The sequence below is a fragment of the Pantherophis guttatus genome, chromosome 1 (assembly GCF_059756535.1).
Source record: "Pantherophis guttatus breed Tessera chromosome 1, ASM5975653v1, whole genome shotgun sequence".
Classification (NCBI taxonomy): Eukaryota; Metazoa; Chordata; class Lepidosauria; order Squamata; family Colubridae; genus Pantherophis; species Pantherophis guttatus.
In genome coordinates this window covers 227055234-227080013 of record NC_142063.1, presented here as the reverse complement: position 1 = coordinate 227080013, position 24780 = coordinate 227055234, and positions in this window count along the sequence as shown.

Below are 24780 nucleotides of genomic sequence, written 5' to 3'. Positions count from 1 at the left end.
CTTAACCAGCTAGAGTTTCCCTTAATACAGAGAATGTGAATGTTAGAGATAATTAAATGTATTGGAAGCAAGAAATGTGTTTTATCCTCAGTTAGGAATCAAATGCATTCCATCAGTACTAAGAAAATAAATAATTTAAGTTTTATGTCAGCCTCCCAAAGCAATCATGATAAGGAATGAATTATCACATGGAATTATATAAAAGCTTCACCCTAATTTAGTAGGAAGAAACTACATTATATTTTTGGATTTTTGTTGTTAGAGATCAGAACAAATTAATTTAAAGTAGCAAGAATCAGGGTAACCTTGCCTTATTTAAAATTTATTAGTTATATGCCATGCTTTTAGGTATTATATTCAGGGCTCTATTCAATTTTGTGTGAAGAGATTTTTCATAATGAACAAATCATTCTGCTTCCTTAAGATCAGGACAAATTATAGTAGTAGACAACAGCATTCCTTGAATGAGTTAATTCTTTACAGCCCAATATTTTTTAAAAAAAAGTGTTTCTAGTGATCCATCAAAAAAAAAAAAAGAAAGATTTTTACATTATTATTTAATTACTATTCAATTTAAATTACTATTTAAATTTCAACTTTTGTGTTTTGTTCAAGGGCTTCTTTTCAGAGACCGAATGGGTCACAGTAGATCTACTATTAACCATAATTCGTTGATAGAGATTTGATCTTGGTTAATTTTATGTCCTTTGGACTTTTTTTTTGGTCCTAACTGAAGACAGAGAAGTTGCCTAGCTCTGAGCTATACTGTGCACCAATTATTTCTGTAGTGTTTAAAACCTCTTTGAATTTCTCCTTTTTCCTGAGCTCTCACTTTCCTTCTCTTACTTGCACACAAACAAAAGGACGTGCCCACAAATATTTTCAGTTAACTTAGAATGAGAGCTTAGAGTACAATTGTGCTTGAGGAAATAATAAAATCCTTCCACAGAATGTCAATGCTATAACAAAAGGATAAGGTTAGTTTACCAGATAAAGATTGGGTCAATCAAGTGTCAGGCCTGTTGCATCAAGAATAAATTGATCAATCATTTACCTTTTAGTTTTGGTTGACAATATGAAAACATACTACTTTTCAGATGCCTTTCACACCGAGATACTGCTGAGGTTTGCTGATGGCGTGGAGAAGGAAAAAAAAAACAACTTTCCTAATTTTACTGACAGGAATGGATCTTTTAGTCATGTCTTCAGAATTGCTTGCTCAATGGAATTATTTTGGAGAGAAAAATCTGAGAGCTTCAGTGAATCACTCAGGCATGTTGTTGAGCTGAGGTCTATAGAAAGCCACAAGAATATAATTAATTGTAATTCTTTTTAGTAAGAAGCTTGTGTCTCGCTGTACTGTTTAAGCTTTTCAAATTCCACACCATACAAATCAGAGATGGGGAACTATTCCCCCCTTTATGACTTGTGGACTTCAACTCCCAGAAGTCTGGGAATTGAAGTCCACAGGTCATAAAAGGGACACAGTTCCCCACCCCTGCATATACATGCTATTATTTCCCTTTGACATAATTGTGTTTTTCCCAAGTTCCATTGGGTAAAAAGCTGAGGTGTTCACATGAGATCCAAAACACTTCTGAATTATATCTGAGACAGTGGTGGGATTCAAAATTTTTTACTACCAGTTCCATGGGCATGGCTTGGTGGGCGTGGCATGGCTTGGTGGGCATGGCTTGGTGGGCATGGCAGGGGAAGGATACTGTAAAATCTCCATTCCCTCCTCACACCAGGGGAAGGTTACTGCAAAATCCGCATTTCCTCCCGATCAGCTAGAACTCAGAAGGCAGAGAATAGACGGGGGCGGGGCCAGTCAGAGGTGGTATTTACCAGTTGTCCGAACTACTCAAAATTTTCGCTACCGGTTCTCCAGAACTGGTCAGAACCTGCTGAATACCACCTCTGTTCCACACCCATTCATTTATGTTCATAAAATATGTATGTGAAAGAAAAAAGCAATAAAACCTGTTTCAAAAAAAAAAAGGACCTGCTGAATACCACCTCTGATTTGAGAGTGTACAATCTTCATTGAAAAGGATAAAGAAGTGAGACAGGAAACAACTAAATAGATAAATATACAGTGCAGGTGTATACATACTATATGTAAGAGTTCTGAACTTTTTGAGAAAATCTAGATTTTTTTAAGACTTTGAAAGAATATGTCCTATTGGTTTATAACCCTCGAAAAGCCTGTTGAGAAGATATGTTGTCCTTTGTACAGCTAAATGTTACTAATAAAGGTCAAATAATTGTTGACAAATCTAGTCAAATTCTAATTTAACTAATTGGAAAGCTTAATCAATTTCTTATTGTAGTGATTGCAGTCCAATGTTTTGGCAGTCTAAATTCTTCCAAAAAAAACGCAGCACCTTTCATTGGGTGTTTGTCAAACATGACTTTTTTTTTTTTAAATGATACTGTTCGGGATGACAGCTTTGTTGTTGTTGTTTTTTTTTTTTGCTTATACCCTGTGTTACATTTTCATTATGGAGACAGGTTGTGTTGTTGATTATGACACGGAACACCCAGCATAATTTATATATGATTATTTAAATGAGAAATCCAACTGAGGAGAAAGTAACTGATTCTTCTGAATATTGAAGAGCAAACCAGAATGCCGCTTACATTTTTAAACAATACAAATTACACACACTCGCCCATCTTGCAGATTTTGGTAACTAACTCATGTAGTCATTACGGCCAATAAAGTGGATTCATGCTGGGTGAATACAGATAAATACAATGCCCCAATTGTCCAATATGCCTCTAAGGAGCTGCATGTGAGCTGCAGTCTGTGCAGGGCATTTCTACAAATGCCTCATTCAGTATAGAAAAGAGATAACACCATTGTGGGAGGTAAAGAAAACACAGGAGAAATGATCAATGGATCGGGCTGACCATTGTACATGTGAATTTTACTGATAAATGATCGTAGATCTCCAGAGCATTTGATTTCCCATTTATACAGCGTCATAGAGTTCCATAGCTTTTGGATGTGCCTGTTCTGACCCGGCCTTCCCAGAAGCAAGAAACAGACTCCCTGCAAAGAAAAAACCCTCTTTATTTACACATTGGGAATTAACTGCATTCACCAACAGAAAGTCCAGGCAAGAGTCGTGCAAGAACTTAACTGAAACAATAGTCCTTATCAGCTCGTTTTCATAAATGCAAGGCTGTGTGCTCCAGCAGGAAGGTTGCAAATTAAGTCTGTTCAAACAGAGAAATAGACAAACCTCAGTTCTGGCAAGGCAGCCTTTGTTGCAGGAAACACACAAGGAGCAAACTTTCCAGAAATGCGAACGGTTGTCTGCAACAACCAAACCGCTCCCTTTTCCTCCTATTTATTCCCCAGCCAGGGAGGGGCCAGTCAGCATCCTCATTTGTTTTGCTTCCCGAGCCAGCTCATTGTCGTCCGTTGTTCATCTCATCTATCTGTTCTGCACATACACACATCTGGAACAGGCCCCAGCTATTCCTCCTCCTCACTCATCTCTGTCTCCAAAGGCAGCTGCCTCTCAGGCTGGGAAATGCTGAACAGTCCCGGCTCTATCTCTATGTCCAACACTGAGCATCCATCAGAGCCTTTCCCAGGCTCCAGAACTGGCCCAAGTTCTTCCCTAACCTGCTCATTGTCCAAGTCCACTGGCAGCTGGCAGGCCACAACAGCACCATTAGTTACAATGGGAAAGTTATTTATTTTCCTAAGGGATTTTCAGGAATTACTCCTTAGCTTTGCCAGCTCTGAAATACTGTTATCTTTTTCCCTATTGATGTTAATAATGCTCTAGTCAAAAAGTTATAGAACTGTGATGGTGAAGCTATGGCATGTGTGCCACAGGTGGCACGCGTAGCCATATCAGTGAGCATGCGAGCTCAGCTCTGGCACGCATGCGTGTGCTGGCCGGCTGATTTTTGGGTCTTCTGGGCCCACCAGAAGTAGGGAAACAATCTGTTTCCTGACTCTGGAGGGCCTGGGGGAGGTGGGGAAGGGCATTTTTCTTTCTCACCTGGCTCCAGGGCCTCTCTAGGAGTCTGGGGAGGGTGAAAACGGCCTTTCCCACACACCCCCGGAGATCCTCCGGAGGCCGAAAATGGCCCATTTAACAACTTCCTGTCTCATACTTCTTTGTAACTGCTGCACCACCAGGGCTCATTTAGAAGTTTCATGACAAACAAATTGCTCCTTTATTGACATCATGCTCTTTATTTCATGAATTTTCTTATTTTCCTTCTTCCAATCTCCATGCTTCTTCCTTCGCTTTATCAAGATTCCTCTAGGCACAAATTTCTGAAAAATGAACTACAACAAGACTACTGCTATAAGGAATAATTTAATATACATAAGGGAGAAGGGTGGGAAATTCAGTCAAATCCAGAATATATTTTTATATTAATTATGTTTTTAAATTAAAAAATAGTAAAATTATCTGTTATAAATATTTAATACTTTCCTGAAGCTGAGAATAATATCAGTTTCTTATTTATCCATATGTTGTGACTTGGTAAATCCTGTTTGTGAACACATCTGATCACTTCTTTTAAACTAATGTCCAGTATGAGTGTTGTTTTTGGCATTTCTACAAGCTCAATGTAAAATGTAAAATGTTATTACTAGACACTTAAAAGTCACTAACATTTGAAAGATTTTAGACTAAAGCATATAGGACAAATCTGCTATAAAATCATCTTTAAATTAATGCACATAAATTAAATGGGAACTATATTGTACATATAGTGCATATTTAGAGATAGTGTTTACTAGTGTTTACTTAAATTCAAAGTAATCAGAAAATACTACATTTCCCATGCAAATTAGTCTTCCCAAATGAAATTATTTTAAAATGAAGTGGAAGTCTAAATCCAATTCTTAGTTTGGAATTGTGAGAACCATACAGCAACTTCTCAGTCTTCAGCCAATTGTTATTTTAGTAATCTGGCACAATTCTTTTGATGTTCCTCATCATTCTTGGCCACAATATTGTTGTTATTATTTAGGAGTGGTGTGTTAAAATTTTTGCCTGCTCTTTCAAATATTGATCATGCTTCAAACACCCATGAATTGATTTGCTCTGATTAGCACTGGTTTTCTGTTGTACAATTGAAAATTGGTTGCTCAGTTTCTCTAGGGTCATTGTATTCTGAGTATTTATCTATTGATCAGACAAAATAGAGCCACCTCAATTTTTTCTTTTTCTTTTTCGTTATTAACATGACAAATGTAGAAAGAAATCCTCTTAAAGAAGTAGAATTCAAGTTAAATTGGCGTTTGAGCCAATTTATAGTTTTCCGATCTGTCTTGCATTTGTTGTCCAAGTAAATTAGAATGTAGTAAATTACTTTATGACCTAACTGCTCTACAATTTGAAGATTAACTATCTGTCAACAAGATTACTACTTTTGTTAAAATGACAGGGTGCCTATCCTAAAATTCCCCAGAGATTTACTCAATGGTTTCAGTTAAACATAGCTGGAAGTTTCTCACAGTTAGAATAACAGGTTAATCCCTGGGTTTTCTTTCTTTGGTTCCTCTTTTCCTCTGGCTATCTGTTCCATGCTGAATCCATGCACAAGGATCAGAGGTGGTATTCAGCTGGTTCGTACCAGTTCGGGCAAACTGGTAGCGGAGATTGCGGGTGGGCGATCCCCCCCCCAGCTCTATGCCATCCTATTTAGACATGTTTTTGAGGCCGGGCGCATGCTCAGAAGGCACGTGAGCGAGCAAAGCGCATGCACAGAAGGCCAGTGGTAAGAATATTGGAAATCCACCGCTGACAAGGATGCCTGTATCAGATGTTATGCTGCGTCATCTTCCATGACAGGGATTTTTATGTAAAATCCTCTTTAATGGTCTTGAATCCCTCTGCTGTCTGCAACTCTCCTGGAGTCTGAGAATATCTAAATTCCATCTTGATTAAGGAATCTTTTTTCCCCCTCCTTTCCTCCCTTCCTCCAACTTCCTCTCCAACTCCTTCCTGCTAGCTTCTTTCGACTTCGCTCTTCCCACTGGAGATTTATCTCTCACCTTCAGATTACTGGCACAAATTCAGATTGTGTGTTTAAACAGTCCTGTGATAGGATGGCAGGCAGAATTTACCACTCCATTCCATCATATCATGGCTCATGCTAATCCCCTAAATCAGAGGTGTGGAACTATGGCCCTTTTATAACTTGTGGACTTCAACTCCCAGAATTCCTGAGCCAGTATGGCGGAATTACCATGAGCCATGCTAATCTATCTACTATTATTTATTACGGCTGGCTCAGGAATTCTGGGAGTTGAAGTCCACAAGTCATAAGGGACCCATAAGCAACCCCAACCCTAACCCTGCCCTAAATCCTTAATAATAATAATAATGAGTTTCATGTTTAATGAATAAAGATAATAATAATAATAATAATAATAATAATAATAATAATAATAACAACAACAACAACAACAAGAATAATAATAATAATAATAATAATAATAATAATAATAGTAATAATAGTAATAATAATAATAATAATAATAATAAATAAACATTGAAGAACCTCAGACCTTAGTGATGAAGGCCCAGCTTTCTCTATCTTCCATATGTTAGGCTTAGCAGAACATCTGTCTGGATTAAGATTCCCTGCACTTTCATTCCAGTCATATAAATCCAGCCAGCATTTCTCCACAGGAAAATATTTTATTTGCTTCAAAAAATCTGTTGGAGATAGCTGCTTATTAGGCTTATGGTATAATTAAAATAAAGCCATTCTGAGAAACCTTTTGGAACCTTGGCCAAAAAGCCACATGAGAACTTGAGGCTTGACCTCATGACTTGGGTTGCAATATCCACTTAATTCCATATCAGCTATTTTTTTCCCCATACAGGTAGTCCTTGACTTAAAACAGTTTGTTTAGTGACCATTTGAAGTTACAACAGTGCTGAAAAAAGCAACTTATGAATGTTTTACACTTGACCATTGCTGCATCCCCATGGTCATGTAATCAAAATCCAGAGGCTTGGCACATTTATGATGGCTGCAGTGTCCCAGGGTCATGTAATCATCTTTTATGACCTTCTGACAAGCAAAATAATTGGGAAAGCCAGATTCAGTTTACAACCGTGTTACTAACTTAACAACTGCAGTGATTCACTTAACAACTGTGGCAAGAAAAATTGTAAAATGGGGCAAAACTCACTTAACAACTGTCTTGCTTAGCAATGGAAATTTTGGGCTCAATTGTGGTCGTAGGTCAAGGACTACCTCTATTGCTATAGCCATGGGGAAACAATATGTTCTATGAAGCCAACATATTTATTTTATATCTATACTAAATATAGGTGCCATCTGAATCTTGATGACTATTGTTTAAGTTGTGGGAAAATGTTATATTTTGTTATTTTATCTTATCTTACCTTTCAGGCTTTTAAATCTCTATAGCTTTTATTCCATTTAGGCCATTCAAACCATTATTTGACCACTTTTATGGCATGCCATTCTTTTATTGCCATTTAATAGCATTTATAGCATTCCCCACCACCACTATTATAATCCACTTGAATAATGCCAAATATATTGAAAGAAAGTGTGTAGCATTTCATGCATGCATCATGCATACATAAATACATATATACATGCATACATACACACTCATTTGTTGTTATAGGGGCAAACAATCAGTCACAAGAATAGTAGTTGCTCCAAGGGCAGGCAATAAAATACTTGTGAGGAAATAAAACTCTAAAATGTTTATATGATCTTCTCCAATTAAATGAACAAGAGATTGAGAAAAAGAAAAGAAAAAAGAAATGGACCTTGCAAATATGAAATCTGGAGATCTAATTTTATCTTCTAAAATAAAATATGGTTGGAAATAACCATAGAAAGTTCTGCAATATGCAGGCATTCATATATTAAAAACAAACAAGCAATCAGAACCTGGAACTCTTAACATGATCCATTTACATTATTCAGTGCTAAGTACGCAGGCACCAGAAATTTCCTGTTATTGCATTTTGACACTTTGACGGCCTAGGTTTTCTCTCTGCAGCAACAGACTTTTACAACAGGAAGCATATAATACAAAGGAGATTGAAACATTCTCACAGTAAACCCTCAATTAAAATGGGCCTCGGTTATATGATTTCAGAATGAACAGGCAATGTTTGCTGAATGGAGTTTTGGTATATTGGAAGATGGACAGCTGTCGCAACTGAGGAGAGACAATGGAAGGATGGGAGGATGTGGGGAAGAAAGAGGGTAGGACAGACCAGGAGAATATATAGTACTGGAACATCAGAGATGGTGAGGAAGGAAGGGAAAAAAAGAAAATAGATGCTTAGAGTTCTGTAGCAATTCTGAGTTGTAGTACTCAGAAAGGCTTTGGAGATCTCCTTCTCCTTCTCCTTCTCCTTCTCCTTCTCCTTCTCCTTCTCCTTCTCCTTCTCCTTCTCCTTCTGATGGAACCTTGGAGGTCTTCTAGTCCAACCCCTGCTCAAGCAGGAGACCATATACCATTTCATTTCAAAAAATAACAAGAAATGATTTTTTTCCCCATTCTCTCCCATTTTAACAAGAATTGACCAGCCACTCATGTCTTCAGCTTGTCAATTAATTATGAAAAACCTTTCATTTTTTTTTTTAAAAAAACTTTTTTATTGCTTTAAAAATGACAATAGAAAAAGGAATAAAACAGAAAGATAATCACGATAGAAATACCTACATTATCAAAGGAGGAAAAAAAATGAAAACAATTGTTTAAAAAGTGAAAAAAAACCCAGAAAAAATAAACAAAGTGGAATATATCATAGTATATAGGATAATACCTTTTTAAAAACACATTTTTTGCAATGTCCTATACTTACAAAGTTTTGGGAGAAAGTGGTGGACCATATAAATGTGATTGTGTGACAAGAAGGTTTACCTCATAGCCCTTTATAGAAAGGGCTATAAAACTGCTTCAGAGAACACTATGAAGCGATATATAAGTCTAAGTGCTATTGCTAAAAGTTTCAAAGGAAAACATTCTCTTGAATTGTATACCTACTATGTGGAATATGACAATCAGATTACATAAATGGATTCTCCGTTCTCTTACTATGGCCAGAAGACTGATGTTGCACCATTGGAAAGATAAAAAAAATATGGCCCCATTCACTCAATAGATTGAGGACCTGATTGGACTTGCCAGGGCAATCAGGTGCCATATGTAGACATTCTATGGACAGGTATAATGAAATATGACACTTATTTACACAAGCAGGTTAAAGAAAGTACAGTAGTTATATATGTGCATTACAAATAAATATACATACTTGCATAATATTTTTATTAGATAAGGGTATATACCAGAGGTCTTCAAACTTGGCAGCTTTAAGACTTGTGGACTTCAACTCCAGCATAGCTGGCTGGAGAATTCTGGGAGTTGAAGTCCACAAGTCTTAAAGCTGCCAAGTTTGAAGACCTCTGGTATATACTGTATATCGAATGAAATCTAGTACCTCTGGTATATATTGTATATAGACTGTAGTTATAACAGTCTAAGGCCTTTCATTACACCAGAGTGGTAAATAAGAACAGAACTAGGAATTAGAATGGGGTCCACATAGATCAGGCACGCCCTGTTAGGCACCTATCATATTGTGTTAAGCTTTGCTTGCTTAGAGTGTTTCTGAGAACAAATGGAGATGTAGAGGGGAAAATGCTGGCTTGGTACTTTTACTTCAGATTCTGTCAAGCTCTCAGGGGGAAGATGGGAAAATGTCTACTAAAGGAATGCAAGCATGTAATGAAGCCAGTGAAAAGTGAAACTGCCTGTCTGCTCTAATAAACCTGGTTTCTCCTCAGGTTCCTTATTTTAACTGTTTTTTTTTTTTGTTTAATAAAAAAGAAATCTGGAAATCATGTTGTTCTCTTTTATGCCTATCAAATCTTGAACCTGTGCTTATGAGTCCTTGGTAATGTTTTATTTAACTGTCCCAAAGGTGCTTTTTCAAAAGGCAACTGGATTTTCTTTGGGGTTTTTTTTGAAGACCTTTTGCTTCTCATCCAAGAAGCTTCTTCAGTTCTTCATGAGAAGCAAAACATCTTTTAGGAAAAACAAAGAAAGTCCAGTTGCCTTTTGAAAAAGCACCTTGGGGACAACCCTGAACTGGATGACTAAGAATCTCCATACCCATTGGATTTAACTATTTGTTTTTTGAGAATTGTTTTTTTATCTACATTAACTTTATATTACCATCCCACCATCTTTTGCATTACCTACCCACATACTAAATAAATAAATTGATTATAGGCTTGTTTACCTTTTGGTATACCAAATTGTATGCCTAGGCCAGGGGTCTGCAACCTTAAACACTCAAAAAGCCATTTGGACCTCTTTCCCACAGAAAAGAAAACACTGGGAGCCACAAAACCCTTCCCGTGCCTGATTATTTCTTGAGCGGCCACAAAACTAGCATATGTAGTTGAATTAAATGTTCTGTTTTCTTCTGAAATTTTTCTTTGCTTGGATTTATCCATGGTTGGCCTACCAGGGGTTGAAAAGCTCAATAAATCATGTGCCAGCGGGTGTCGCACATTGGCGGTTGTGACGCATATTTTGAATGACAGGGAGCCGCAGCAGAGGGGTGAAAGAGCCACATGCGGCTCCAGAGATGCAGGTTGCTGACTCCTGGCCTAGGCATTAGCCCTCTGAAACAGAAAGGTGTTCGGGGGTTCCATCACTCCATTCACAATTTCATAACAGAAGAGAAAATGTTTTGTTTTTAAAGTTTTTTCATTGTTACTTTAAGACCCAACAGCTAGTTTCTTGAATTACATACAGTACTTCATTCCATTCAATAGGAATACATGTTAACATGAGTTAACCTTTTGTCAATATATGTCTCTGCAGAGAATCATTATTTAAACCACAACGTTTACGCATTAATGAATCCTCCAAGTCAGGATTCATTGATGCCTCAGCCCAGTGCATTTCAAAATCGTATCTTAATCTAATTTTATCTACTGCCGAATTTCTTTGGTGTGTTGCACGGGGCAACATCTGCCTGTCCTAGTTAAAAACTTTGATGGAATTCTCAATCACACCCACATCCAGCATTAAATAAAACTGTTCGTGTATTTCTTAACTGTGAAAGCAAGTGTTTGGGGAAAGCACATCTATCATTATTAATCTTCTCATTTTAAAAAGCCTAAAAGACCATTAAAGAAATATAGGTTATCCCAGTGAAATACCTGATGAATCACTTGATAGTAGCATAAATAAGCATAAATCACCTTGCTTCTGCCCCTCTATTATTCTACACAAGGTAGGATGGTTGATGACAACTTTCAATAGGGTTTTGGTTGAGATAATTATGTCATATGTTTCAGTGGGTGGTCTGGCCTTGACACCATTGAATGGTTGAACCAGTTTTGTATATATTTGCTAGAGCATTTCAGTAAGCTACTTTTTATTTCAATGTTAGCATTACCTCTGAAACTTCAAAGGAGGCATATTCATTGCAAAATAAAGAAACTGGATTTTTACAGAGCACAGAAAGAAGTCCTACTTTGAAGTTCTTTGCTATAATAGTATTCACTATTGCAATGCTGTAATGAAAGGCCATATGTCATCTCATTGTTTCTTCCCTTACAAAAGCATAAAAGAAAATGTCTATGCAAAGGAAGAGAGGAGGAGAAGATAGAATGGATACGCAGCGAGAATCTACTGACACAGGACAAATCTTGTAGTAAGTCATTGAATCCCTAGTCAAATATTTTGATAGTGAATAATCAGAAGGAAAACAAGTATTCTGCTACTGGACTGTAAGAAAAGACCTGGCAGGGATAGCAGGCGGTGTTAAGCTGGTCATCGAATTAGAGTCGCTACGTTGTGAAAGTGATCCAAGGTCACCCTCCCATGAATTCTGTTGATTCTTATCTAATACCAATTTAGTGCTGATCATTACTTGATCAGATTCTTGTGTATATGCTTGAGCCTATCTTTTGAACTGCAACTTAATATATGGTCCTGATCCTTTGTGCCTGACATATCAGCTTAGTGTTGTTACATTCCTATAAAAGGTTTAAACCCAACCTCTCTTGAATTCAATTGACTCTTATTTGGCACCAATTTAAGACTGAACTTTAATTGACTAAATTCTTCTGCATAGGCTTGAGCAATAAATCTTCTTAACTGCAACTTCATGTATGGTCCTGATCCTTTGTGCTATATTGTGGGTTGATCTTCCCACAAACTTAAGTCAACCTGCTAAAATATGTGAATATCAAAGTTACGGTGGGATAAAAGAGTTGATAACATTTCTTCAATAGCCTCTGGCCAAAATTTCATCTTGCGTTAAAAAAAATGAATAAATATAAGAATTAAGACAACCAATAAAGAATTGGGTAAAAAAAAAAGCTGGCATGGAGATGTTGTTCATTAAAACTTGATACCAGTGATGGGAAGTAAGACTTATTTCCTTGCTATAAATCTTAATACAGGCCTGTAGCAAGGGTTCTCCAAGAACACACACAAAAAAATAATGAACAGGTTGTAGAAAATAGCAAACATGTATAGAACATAAGAACCAATTATTATGTATGTTTGCCATCTTGATTTACTTATAAAGTAATAAAGGTGGGATAGAAAATGAATGAATGAATGAATGAATGAATGAATGAATAAGGGACACAAGGAATGTTCAGTTGTAGCCCTTGTCCTGAGCACAATTTTCATCCATCTGTTCCTGAAATGTATGAAGGAGGGGGGCATTAAGTGGCTTAAGTTCATTACATAAGTGAAGCTATGGGAACAAGGAAAAAACAATGACTTAGTCTCTAGGGTGTAACATCCAAACTAACTTTAAGCACAAAACACTAAATTATTAAATTACTAAGAAGTAGCACAGAATACTTCAAATTCAAAGAGGAAAAGGTGCTTGAGATCTTGGGTCTGCATGCTTGTAGGCAACATGTAAAACCAAACAGACCTTCTTATAAACTTGCACTGCTTCTGCAGAGGACAGCTGTGTGATTTCAAAGAAAGAACAGTGGGACTACAAGAGCACCCCACCCCATATGCTCTGAAACACTTCTATCCTTTCAAAGCCAAAGCGCAGCAGAGTCTTACAGAAATCTCCAATATGGAATTGTAGCATTTTCTGCTCTGGAATAGCCCTTTAGGATCCAGACCAGAGTATGAAGGGCTCTATTTAACTAGGAAACGAATGCAGTAGAATACGATTGTTCTGTATGCTCAGTTCTGGGAAGGAAAATTGCTTGGCTTATTTCCATAGATATTAATTTCAGTTCGGCAAAAAAGCTGATGCGAGATGACACAGTGCTGTCACAAGCTGCATAGAAATGACTGCTTGTCCTTAGAATGAAAGTCAGTAATTTCAGTTGACTTGAGGCTATGACACAAAGCTTTGCATGACACATCAGTTCTAAAATGTGCTTGGCCGTGCTCTTTTGGGTAGGACATTTGGGGGTTTTAAGGGAAGATGTGGATCCTTAACACTGTGTAAAGCATGCCAAAGTTTGGGTTCCTTCTGTTCTGGAGAGACTCTGCAGGCCACCAAAGAGATTTTGGCAATCATACCTATCAGTCACACTTTTAGCCTCTTTGCCATCAGTACTCTGATGGTGCTTATTGAAGGATTAAACAACATTAGGAAGGTTCAGCAACTATTCTCCCTAACAGGTTCTCTCTCTCTCTCTCTTATTAAAAAAAACGAAGTCAGCTTTCAATCAATTTTCCCTCCGAAAGGAAAATATTCTAGTGGCAACGCTTAGGATGTGGAAGTTCCTCTCAAACCTCTACAGGATTGCTCTGACTAAACATTATGCCACTGGCCAAATTGTCCCTCTAATGGGTTGTCACCTTTTGCAGCAAGATATTCATTGCCTTATCTGTCAAAGAATTCCTCTTTCCCATCCGTCTTTTTAGCCTCCCTCTACAGCAACACCCAGAAGTTCCTCCAGCAGCCCTTTTAGCCTTCCTGTAATGGAATGTCTATGAGATTTAGGAACATGTAGGAAAAAGCAGGTGCGTTACAGAAAAGTATTTTACTCCAAGAGAGAAGAAAACGTGAAAAAAGAGACTCAAAATAACTGCCTTACTTACCCCAAGTATATGCTGTGGGATAAACAGCATTAGCACCAGATGGGTTCATAACTGGTTGACAAACACCGCTCAAGGTATAGTCCTAAATGGAACTACATTTACATTGAGGGAAGTAAGCTATGGGTTACCCCAAGATTTTGTTTTAGACCCAGTACTCTTCAACGTCTTCATAAATTATTTAGAAGTGGAGATTTAGATATATATTTTTTTGCAAAAAAGAAGGAGGAGGAGGAGGTGGGGGGGGCTCTCTTTCCTTTAACAGAGGCTTCTGTTTTGTTTTGTTTTGCTTTGCTTTCTTCCTGCCTCACGATCAGGGTGCTTTAGAATTTCTACTGAATTTCCTTTAAAGCTGAATTGGAATGAACCTTAAAGGGAGGCCCAAGGATAATATTGTCTTCTTCTTCCTCTCCATTCCATACCATTCTATTGGGCTGAAGCCTCTCTGACCACCTGTCTTTCTTGCTAGGAAAATTTCCCGAGGAAAGGTTTAGCGCATGATACCTTACACTGCAGAGATCATGTTATCCTCATAACTACAAAAGCAGAAAGCGCTCCCTTGCCCCTTAAAATTTTCATTTAAAGTCCTTTGCCTTTAAATTATTTTTTGAAAGCAATTTCTTTCCTCTCCAACAGAAGTAGAATAGGAAAAAGAAAAAGAAAAAAATGTGGAAGAAATATTTTCATGGCATATTACTTCAGGTACCAAGTAGAAACATTTTCATTTTCCAAAGCTTTTAAATTGTCGGATGTCTTTTAAGCACCAGTTGTTTTTTCATGTTGTTCACTCTTTTCTGAAAACAAAAAAAGTATTTGTGGTTGCATTTTTTATTGTCCTCATTGTCTTTTATAGTTTTCATTTGCATATATATTATGGAAGTTGTATTCCCAGGTATAGACCCACAGAGAGAGAAATAAAAAGAACAAAAATAACAGTATTTTTATTTCCGATTTTTATTTTTTTTAATTATTGCTGTATTTTTATTGTACTTTAATAGTTTAATGACTATTTGTTTTTGTTTTTACTAAAACGTAATTTGTAAATCACCGCAGAAAGTAAGATAGAATTAAACTTTTTAATTAGAATATGAGGCCATCAATAATCCTACATAGCAAGTGACTCCAGAGTGGGTTTGTGAGGAGAAAAAGAACTAGCATTGTGATTCATTGTAATTATGGAAATTCTTTGTGTGTCTCTGTGTGTGTATTATATGATTTTAAAATACCTTTAATACTATATTGTGTAAATTAGCAGAAACGACAAAGTACAACCTCACTTTGCCCACAATTGTGGGCAAATTACAAAACACGGAGTGAGGTGTTCCTTGTTGCACCTCACTGCATATTTTGTAGAAAAGTCCGCAATTTAATATATTTAATATATTTCAGTAAAGTCCAAAATTTAACTTATCAGCTTCAATACATCTTCATTATGGATATTGTTAGGCAGCATAAAGCATTATTTCTTTGACCGATCTTATACGCTCCTATTGTAACTTTCAAAGGTAGGGCTTAATCATATGATAGTAGCTGCCATCTTGACTTTTTTAACTGACAGTCTCTCTCCCAGTATGTCCCTCCTATTTTTTTTTTTTTTTTTTTGGAGTGGTTGGAATTATTAGTTGGGATATAAAATACACATTTTCCTGGGCTGCAAGATCATTGCAGATGGGGACTGCAGTCAAGAAATTAAAAGACGCTTGCTCCTGGGGAAGAAAGCTATGGCAAATCTAGACAGCATACTAAAAAGCAGAGACATCACCCAGCCAACAAAAGTGCGTATAGTCAAGGCTATGGTTTTCCCAGTTGCAATAGGGGTTTTAAATTGGGGCGGCCATTTAATTTAATTTATTTTTAATTATTTTAACTTTTATATTGTATGTTATTTTAATTCTCGGCTGTTCACCGCCCTGAATCCCTTCGGGGAGAAGGGTGGGATATAAATTAATTAATTAATTAAATAAATAAATAAATAAATAAATAAATACATGTATGGCTGTGAAAGTTGGACCATAAGAAATGCTGAGCGCCAAAGAATTGAGGCCTTTGAACTATGGTGCTGGAGAAGACTCCTGCGAGTCCCTTGGACTGCAAGGCAATCCAACCAGTCAGTCCTAGAGGAGATCAACCCTGACTGCTCTTTAGAAGGCCAGATCCTGAAGATGAAACTCAAATATTTTGGCCACCTAATGAGAAGGAAGGACTCACTGGAGAAGAGCCTAATGCTGGGAAAGATTGAGGGCAAAAGAAGGGGACAACAGAGAACAAGGTGGCTGGATGGAGTCACTGAAGCAGTAGGCGTGAGCTTAAATGGTCTCCTGGGGATGGTAGAATACAGGAAGGTCTGGAGGAACGTTGCCCATAGGATCGCGATGGGTCGGACACGACTTCGCAACTAACAACAACAAATGTATATCACATATTTCTGAACCATCCATCTCCCTCACCCATATTGACTGGAAAAGGATAAAGACTTTGCATCTAGATTCTAGTGTAACTTTTTATAACACCATCATTGCAAGCATTTGCAATATCAGGGAAAACACACACCTTTCAGGCACAGGAAATGGTTTCCAGTCTAGTAGCCCTTTCAGTGTCCCATTCTGGACACGACTTCACAACTAACAACAACAAAATACACATGAAACAACGCAAGGGATACGCAGAATGTCCTGTTTTTCATGGATATATGTTCCTGAGCCACAAATAGTAATGATAGTAATGCTTTATTTACTGTCATTATATTAACATTTGCAATGTTTTTAGTCTCTAGAAATCCATAACAGAAAAAAGAAAAGAAAAAGAAAGTCCACAATTATCCTTAGTTTTTTTTTTAAGGGAAAACATTCAAAGGTGAGGTGAACTACATAATTTGGACATATCTTCCTGCTATAAAATTTAATGATGGTATTCCTGGTATAAAATTTAATGGCAGTATTTCTCTATCTACATTTAGCCGATATCAATATTAAATATATTCAGTTTTTCATTCGTTTCATCATTCTCTGAACTATTTTTTAACTGCAAGAAAATCCACATATTATAACTTTCCGTACATGTGCATACCCAATTAGTCTGTCACAAGGCTGTGAGGACCAGGATGGGTCTCCAGGAATCTGAATCAAAAGGTTAGATGAGACCTGCTGTTGTGGTGGTGTTTTCTTTTCGTGTTTAGCATTTACTGTTTGAAACTTCAGGCACCATGAGGTCCACCTTGTGGTTTTTGTTTTAATCTCTGTACGCTGCCTAAAGTAAGCTTTGTAAGATGGGAAGTCATATTGACTATATAAATAAATAAATAAATTGAATATGCATCCAAGGTGTTTGCCTTAGCAGGCACATTTTATATTCAAATTTCCCTAATAATTTCTTCCTATGCAAATTGACTCAAAATGCCATGTAATTTTTTTTTTTTAATTTGATTTATATGCCGCCCTTCTCTGGAGACTCAGGGCGGCTTACAGTGCATTAAGCAATAGCCTTCATACTTTTGTATATTTTATACAAAGTCAGCTTATTGCCCCCACAACTGGGTCCTCAATTTACCTACCTTAGAAAGGATGGAATGCTAAGTCAACCTTGAGCCTGGTAAGATTCGAACCTGCAGAAATTGCAGGCAGCTGTGTTAATAACAGGGTGCATTAAACCACTGTACTACCAAGGCTCTTTTATGAAACTTTTCTGAAACTACAAATTTTGTCCCTAGTTTTGAGGTGAAAAATATTTTGAAATGGATGCCAACAAACACCATCTGTTTCCTCACCATTGACCCCACCACAGATGGATCAGTGGATCACATTATTTCATATAAAAAAGAAACTGTCATTTGCCATTCTCCCTGTTCACATGTATTATGTAGGATAATACAGTCAGGACAATAAAATTATAGTTACTATAGTTACTATAATCCCATATAATAATATATGATTAATTAAAGTGATTAATTAAAACTTCAAAACTGCCACATGTGTGCCCGACAACCTACTCTGCATACTGACTCACAGGATCCTAAGAAGACATCCTAAGGAAAAATCCAAACGCACTACCACACTTGGTTACATAATCTACTTCAAAATATAAGAACAGTGGCAGCACCCTGCTGGATTGAACCCCTGGCCAATCTAGGCCAGCAGCCTGTTTTCACAGTATCCAAGCAGATGCACAAAAAAAGCCTACTAGTTTCTCATCAGATGGCCTTGTTCTGACCTAGGCTTCCTGCATCAGTAAAACACATGAGTAGTCCCAAAAGCCTCTTTTATTGCAACAGCAGTGAATTCTGTTCATTCACAGATGAGTCCCAAATAGTTGTAAAAAGTCCTTCGGGATAAGGCTGATAATCATCCACCTTGACACGCTGCCAAAGACCTAATTGGCAAAGCCACACGGAGTCCAGAATCAAACAGAGCTTCAGGCTTTAAACTGCATAGAATTAACAACGTTGCTTCCTGCAAAGGCCCATGTGCCTTTGCTCCTCTTTTAAGTCATACAGGAGGGGCCAATCATCTCCAAGCCCTACTCCCGAGTTGTCCCTTTTTAAAAAACTGTTGTTGCCTTCTGGCAGCTCTGCGCATGTACGCACTGGGAACAGGCTCCCCATGTTCCTCTGCCTTGCTGTGGTCTGACTCTGGAGGTTCCGGAGGCAGCATGTACCTCCCAGATGGCCCTTTCTCTGCCTCAATGCAGAGCCCTCGTCCGAGCCTTCCCCAGACTCCAGGACTGGCCCATGTTCCTCCCCAACCTCCTCACTGTCTGACTCTGCTACCAGCTCTGCAGGCCGCCGGCAGACCACAACAGGCCTCCAGAGGCAGTCACACTGCCATCAAGGTTAATAACCATGACTTTTGTGAATTTGTCCTTTTGTGAAGCCAGCCACAAGGTAGTCCTCATTTAGTGACCACAATTGGGATAGCAACTCAGTCATTAAATGAAACTGTGGTTGTGTTTACAATCCTTCTTCAGGTTTGCTTTGCTTTACAGATTTGCAATGGTGATAAATGTGAGGATTTGTTGCAAAGTTATATTTTCATCACTATCTGAACTGCAAAAAGTCACTGAACGTAGCAGTTGCTAAATGAGGGTAGCCTTGCGGTAGGAAATTTCAAAATTTAATGACGTCTTGTGTAAAACAATATTTTGTTTGTTTGTTCTGATTCTTCCAGGATTCAGGTTCATTGGATAATCTGATTCTAATAGGGCGAATACTTTGGCAAGCCGCTGCTTTGTCTAATAGTCAAATCTTTCGGATGCTGTACTTGGAGCACTTGCAAGCATGGCTATGCTGTGACTATCCCATGCCTCTTCTTCTGTGAGAAATTAGGAACAGTTAATATGACAGTTTCCACCTTTGCAGATGTTCTGGCTGGAATAGCTCTCTCCTAAAATAGCAGGGATTTAGCTGGCCTGTGCTTTCTATGAAGGTGAAGGATAAAATCATCACTCCATACTTCACTCTCTGTGAAGAAAAGCAGTCTCTACAATGCCTTCTCCTGAATACACTACCATGACCCATTCAGAAGAAGAAAGGAGCTTCTTTTACACTTCTTTCTGAATGGACAAACCAATAATGCTGCTGTCTAGTCTTGAGAAAAGAAGCTAGGAATGACATGAAAACAGTGTTCCAGTATTTGAGGGACTGCCACAAAGAAGAGGTGGGGGTGTCAACTTATTTTTCAAAACACCAGAAGGCAAGACAAGAAACAATAGATGGAAACTAATCAAGCAGAGAAGCAACCTAGAACTGAGGAGAACTTCCTAACAGGAACAATTAAACAGTGGATCAGCTTGCCTTCAGAAATTGTACATAGGTGCTTCATCACTTTTTAAGAAGAGATTGGACAGTCATTTGTCTGAAATGGTATAGGGTCTCATGCTTGAGCAGGAGGTTGGACTAGAAGACCTCCAAGGTCCCTTCCAGCTGTATTCTGTAAGACTATATTTGCAGAGGTTTATGTCTTCCTCTTCAAAGGATTCAGTTTTTGCCTTCATCTACCCTGCTGTGGCATGTAGAAAACAAGACTTAGTCTCCGAAAAAAATGCAGTTCCCTTTAGCTGACTAACAAGAAGGTGTCAAAAAATGTAACTCAATACACCCAGGTACCAAAACTATACAGAATTGAAATTACCATAGTATCCTGACTCAATGCAACTTTAGGTTTATCTTTTATATAGTTGCTTCTTTCTCAGTGTAAATTATGTTTCCAGTTGCTAGATGCTCTTGCATAGCTTGTGCCAAAGAATCGTATATATGGGACACTCACGGTAAAACCAACATTTTGATATCCAAGAAATCTTTACTAAAGAACATGGCACATACAGGACACAGAGAAAGCAATATTCTATCAACCCCACAAGCTTAAAATGCTTAATATCTCCTAGGTAGCAATTTTGAAAAAAGTGTCTGGAAATTAGAGATATTTCAATCTGTGGGCAAGAATTAGACATATACAGAATTGCACGCAAGGAAACTGATTCACCAGACATGCTTGGAAAACAGCATTAGTCACTCTAGTCTACTTTGTTTTGGAGAGAAAAACCTAATAGGTGTACTCTCAATTTCTATATGGCCTATCAATAATTCCAAGCAGAAAGAGGAAAGACAGTAAATATAGTTATTCAAATGAATAACAGTATCATCCAACTATAATAATAATAATAAAAAGACAGCTGGATAAGGAAGCTATGAAATATGGGAAAACTGCTTTCAGTCTCAGTTCTGGAACAAATGTTAAGGAGATGTTTGATCTGGCAAAGAGAAAGTTTCAAATTTATTACAGTCCACAAAAAGTGTTGCCTGAGTTATTCTACATTCATTTGGCGATTGACTGTTAGCTATCTGTGCTTCCCCTATGCATCTAAATTAGCTAAATGTTTATGGAGATTTTCAATCATGGTTGTCCCAATGGCCTTTTTTCAAAAGGCAACTTTGTTTTTTCCTTGAAGACATTTCACTTTTCATCCAAGAAGCTTCTTCAGTCCTGGCTGAATGATGGAGGATGGAAGGATTTATGTTCCTTGCGGTCATCTGGTTGTTAGCACTCATGCTGAGAGTCATTCAGGCTACTTGGAGGTTTATCTGTGTCTTCAGCATCGCCTGAATACTACAAATGGGTGTGGAACAAAGGTGGGTTTCAGCAGGTTCTGACCAGTTCTGGAGAACTGGTAGCGGAAATTTTGTGTAGTTCGGAGAACCGGTAAAAACCACCTCTGACTGGCCCCACCCCCATCCATTCTCTGCCTCCTGAGTTCCAGCTGATCGGGAGGAAATGGGGATTTTACAGTAACCTTCCCCTGGAGTGGGGTGGGAATGGAGATTTTACAGTATCCTTCCCCTGCCACGCCCACCAAGTCATGTCAGCCCACCAAGCGACGCCCACAGAACCGTTGGAAAAAAAAAATTCAAATCCCATCACTGGTGTGGAACCTTTTGAAAAAACATCTTTTGGGACATCTAAGTTAGCGACGTATGTTAAAATGTTGTTACTGAGTGCCTGTAAAGCCGCCTTTGGGTTTGTGCAGCCTTGCAGCAGAGAGCTGCCAACCAACCTAAAACTGTGAGTGCCTCCGATCACGCAGCTCCTTCATTTATTTTTTCAGTCCCACCTGTTCTATTTGAAAGGAAAGAAAGAGCAGAAAGCTCCTAAGATGGATGTACAACTCTTTCCCAAAGCGTCTCATCTTTCCGTAGGCTGTGACCTGTAAATGTTCTTGTTTTTAAAAGGCATCCTGTTACTATTGTTCCTGCAGGTAATATGCTGAACCATTAATAATAATGAATGTATTAATAATTAATTGGCCCTAACAGCCACTGAGAATTTGCAGACTATTATGGCCAACTTTGTTGTCATACAGCCAGGCATTAACATCTCCTTAACTAATTTCCTTTTTCCTTTTGATCACATCAGGCCTGCTTTTAATCTGCACTTCAGCATTCTTCCAGGCAGTCACTGGAAGAATGTCACATTCCTTAGGCACAATTAGTTCATCATTCAGATGAATCGGTCTTTAGCCCTGTCCATGTGACAGCTCATTCAAGCCGCTCCAGATTTTTATTTCATTATTTCAACTAACCCAGGGGTGAAATCCAGCAGGTTCTGACAGGTTCTGGAGAACCGGTAGTGGAAATGTTGAGTAGTTCGGAGAACTGGCAAATACCACCTCTGGCTGGTCCCAGAGTGGGGTGGGAAGGAAGATTTTGCAATATCCTTCCCCCAGGAGTGGGAAGGGAATGGAGATTTTGCAGTATCCTTCCCCTTCCATGCCCACCAAGCCACGCCCACCAAGCCACACCACACCACGCGCACCAAGCCACTCCCACAGAATCTATAGTAAAAAAACTTGGATTTCATCACTGAACTAACCACGTTAATATATAATAATCTTTCAGCCAAAAAAGAAAAAAAAAAGGGTGTGTGTGTCAGGCCTCAGATGCCCGAATGGAATCAACACAACTGATATCAGATTCTCCATTTTTTTTCAACTAGTCAGTGCTACATTAAAAAGGAAGAGTTGCAACTGCTGCTGTATTTGTTACTCTTTGGTGCCTTATTGGAACAGACTGTTTCTAGTAGTGCTTCCCATGTTTCTCTGTTTCCTTTTACTCCCAAGTATTCCTGATAAGCTTGACAGGCATCAAGAAGAGGAAGAGCAGAAAATGTGGATGGTGGCACCATGTCACCAATAAAAAAATATTCTGTGTATAAGCAATGTTGCAATCTAGTCAGACCTCTGGGGCCCTTGATGCTCTCTGAGCTTGGTGGTTTTCTTGCAGACTTTTCATTACCAAACTAGGTAACATCATCAGTGCATTACCATCTAGTTTAGTAATGAAATGTCTGCAAGAAAACCCCCAAGCTCAGAGAGCATCAAGGACACCATAGTTCAATCCTGAGCTACAAATATTATCTTCTATTGCTATTCAGCCCTCCAAATGAAAGAGTTATGCAGATAGCAGTCAAAACTGTTTCCCATCCTTGTTTTATTTTATTTACTTACCGTATTTTCCGGCGTATAAGACGACTTTTTAACACATGAAAATCTTCTCAAAAGTCGGGGGTCGTCTTATACGCCGGGTGTCGTTCTCCTGTAACCAGGCAGACCAGCCCGAAAGGCTCTGACGAGCCTTAAATGGCTCTGGCGATCCCAGCTCTGACGATCCCAGCTTTGCCTGCTAATCAGGCAACTCAACTGGGATCGCCAGAGCCATGGAGAAGAGAAAAACTTTTCCCCCTCCAGCTTGCTTACCTTAGCTCAGTGGTTGGGGGTCAAACAACCCTTTCACAGGGGTTTTGATGGTGGTGCAATACAGAAAAACGAGCGCAGCCCTCGCCATCCGGAATGAATGGTGCTGTTGTGGCGGTGGGGGAGGGGGCGGCAGAAGCGGGAAGAAGCGGCGTTTGCGATGGCTGGAAGCTGTGGGAGTGAAGCACTACTTTCATTTGTACGGCAGCAGCATTCCGCCTTGGTATATTTGTGTCAGGAGTGGCGCAAGGCAGCCTTTGTTTCCTGCTGCCTGGGACTCAGAGTGGTAAATGGCGTCTGATCCGGAGAGCTGCTGGATTTTGCTCTCTAATCCGGATGCCAAATTGGCCCCCTGCAAACTCTCGTCTCTCGAGGAGCGCTCCCTGAAGCGGGGCTGGGAACTTTGGTTGGACTGCTTGAGAGATGAGAGCTTGCAGGGGGGCGATCTGGTGTCTGCAATGGAGAGCAAAATCTAGCTTTTTCTCTCCGCTATAAGAGCGGCATCCGGCTTTTTCTCTCCGCTGTAAGAGCGCTATAAGAGTGGCAGCCCTCATCTCCTAATGCTTGGGACTCGGAGTGGTAAATGGCGTCTGATCCGGAGAGCTGCTGGATTTTACTCTCTAATCTGGATGCCAAATCGGCTCCCTGCAAACTCTCGTCTCTCGAGGAGCGCTCCCTGAAGCGGGGCTGGGAACTTTGGTTGGATTGCTTGAGAGAGGAGAGCTTGCAGGGGGGCGATCTGGTGTCTGCAATGGAGAGCAAAATCCAGCTTTTTCTCTCCGCTATAAGAGCGGCATCCGGCTTTTTCTCTCCGCTGTAAGAGCGCTGTAAGAGCGGCAGCCCTCATCTCCTAATGCTTGGGACTCGGAGTTTTTTTTTTTTTTTTAATTTGATTTATATGCCGCCCTTCTCTGGAGACTCAGGGCGGCTTACAGTGCATTCAGCAATAGCCTTCATACTTTTGTATATTTATACAAAGTCAGCTTATTGCCCCCACAAACTGGGTCCTCATTTAACCTACCTTAGAAAGGATGGAAGGCTGAGTCAACCTTGAGCCTTGGAGAGATTCGAACCAGCAGTAAATTGCAGGCAGCTGTGTTAATAACAGGGTGCTTTAAACCACTGTAGTACCAAGGCTTTTTCTCTCCGCTGTATGAGCGGCAGCCCTCATCTCCTAATGCTTGGGACTCGGAGTGGTAAATGGTGACTGGTCCGGGGAGCAGCTGGATTTTGCAGTCCCAAGCATTAGGAGATGAGGGCTGCCGCTCTTACAGCGCTCTTACAGCGGAGAGAAAAAGCCGGATGCTGCTCTCCATTGCAGACACCAGATCGCCCCCCCTGCAAGCTCTCCTCTCTCAAGCAGTCCAACCAAAGTTTCCAGCCCGCTTCAGGGAGCGCTCCTCGAGAGACGAGAGTTTGCAGGGGGCCGATCTGGCATCCAGATT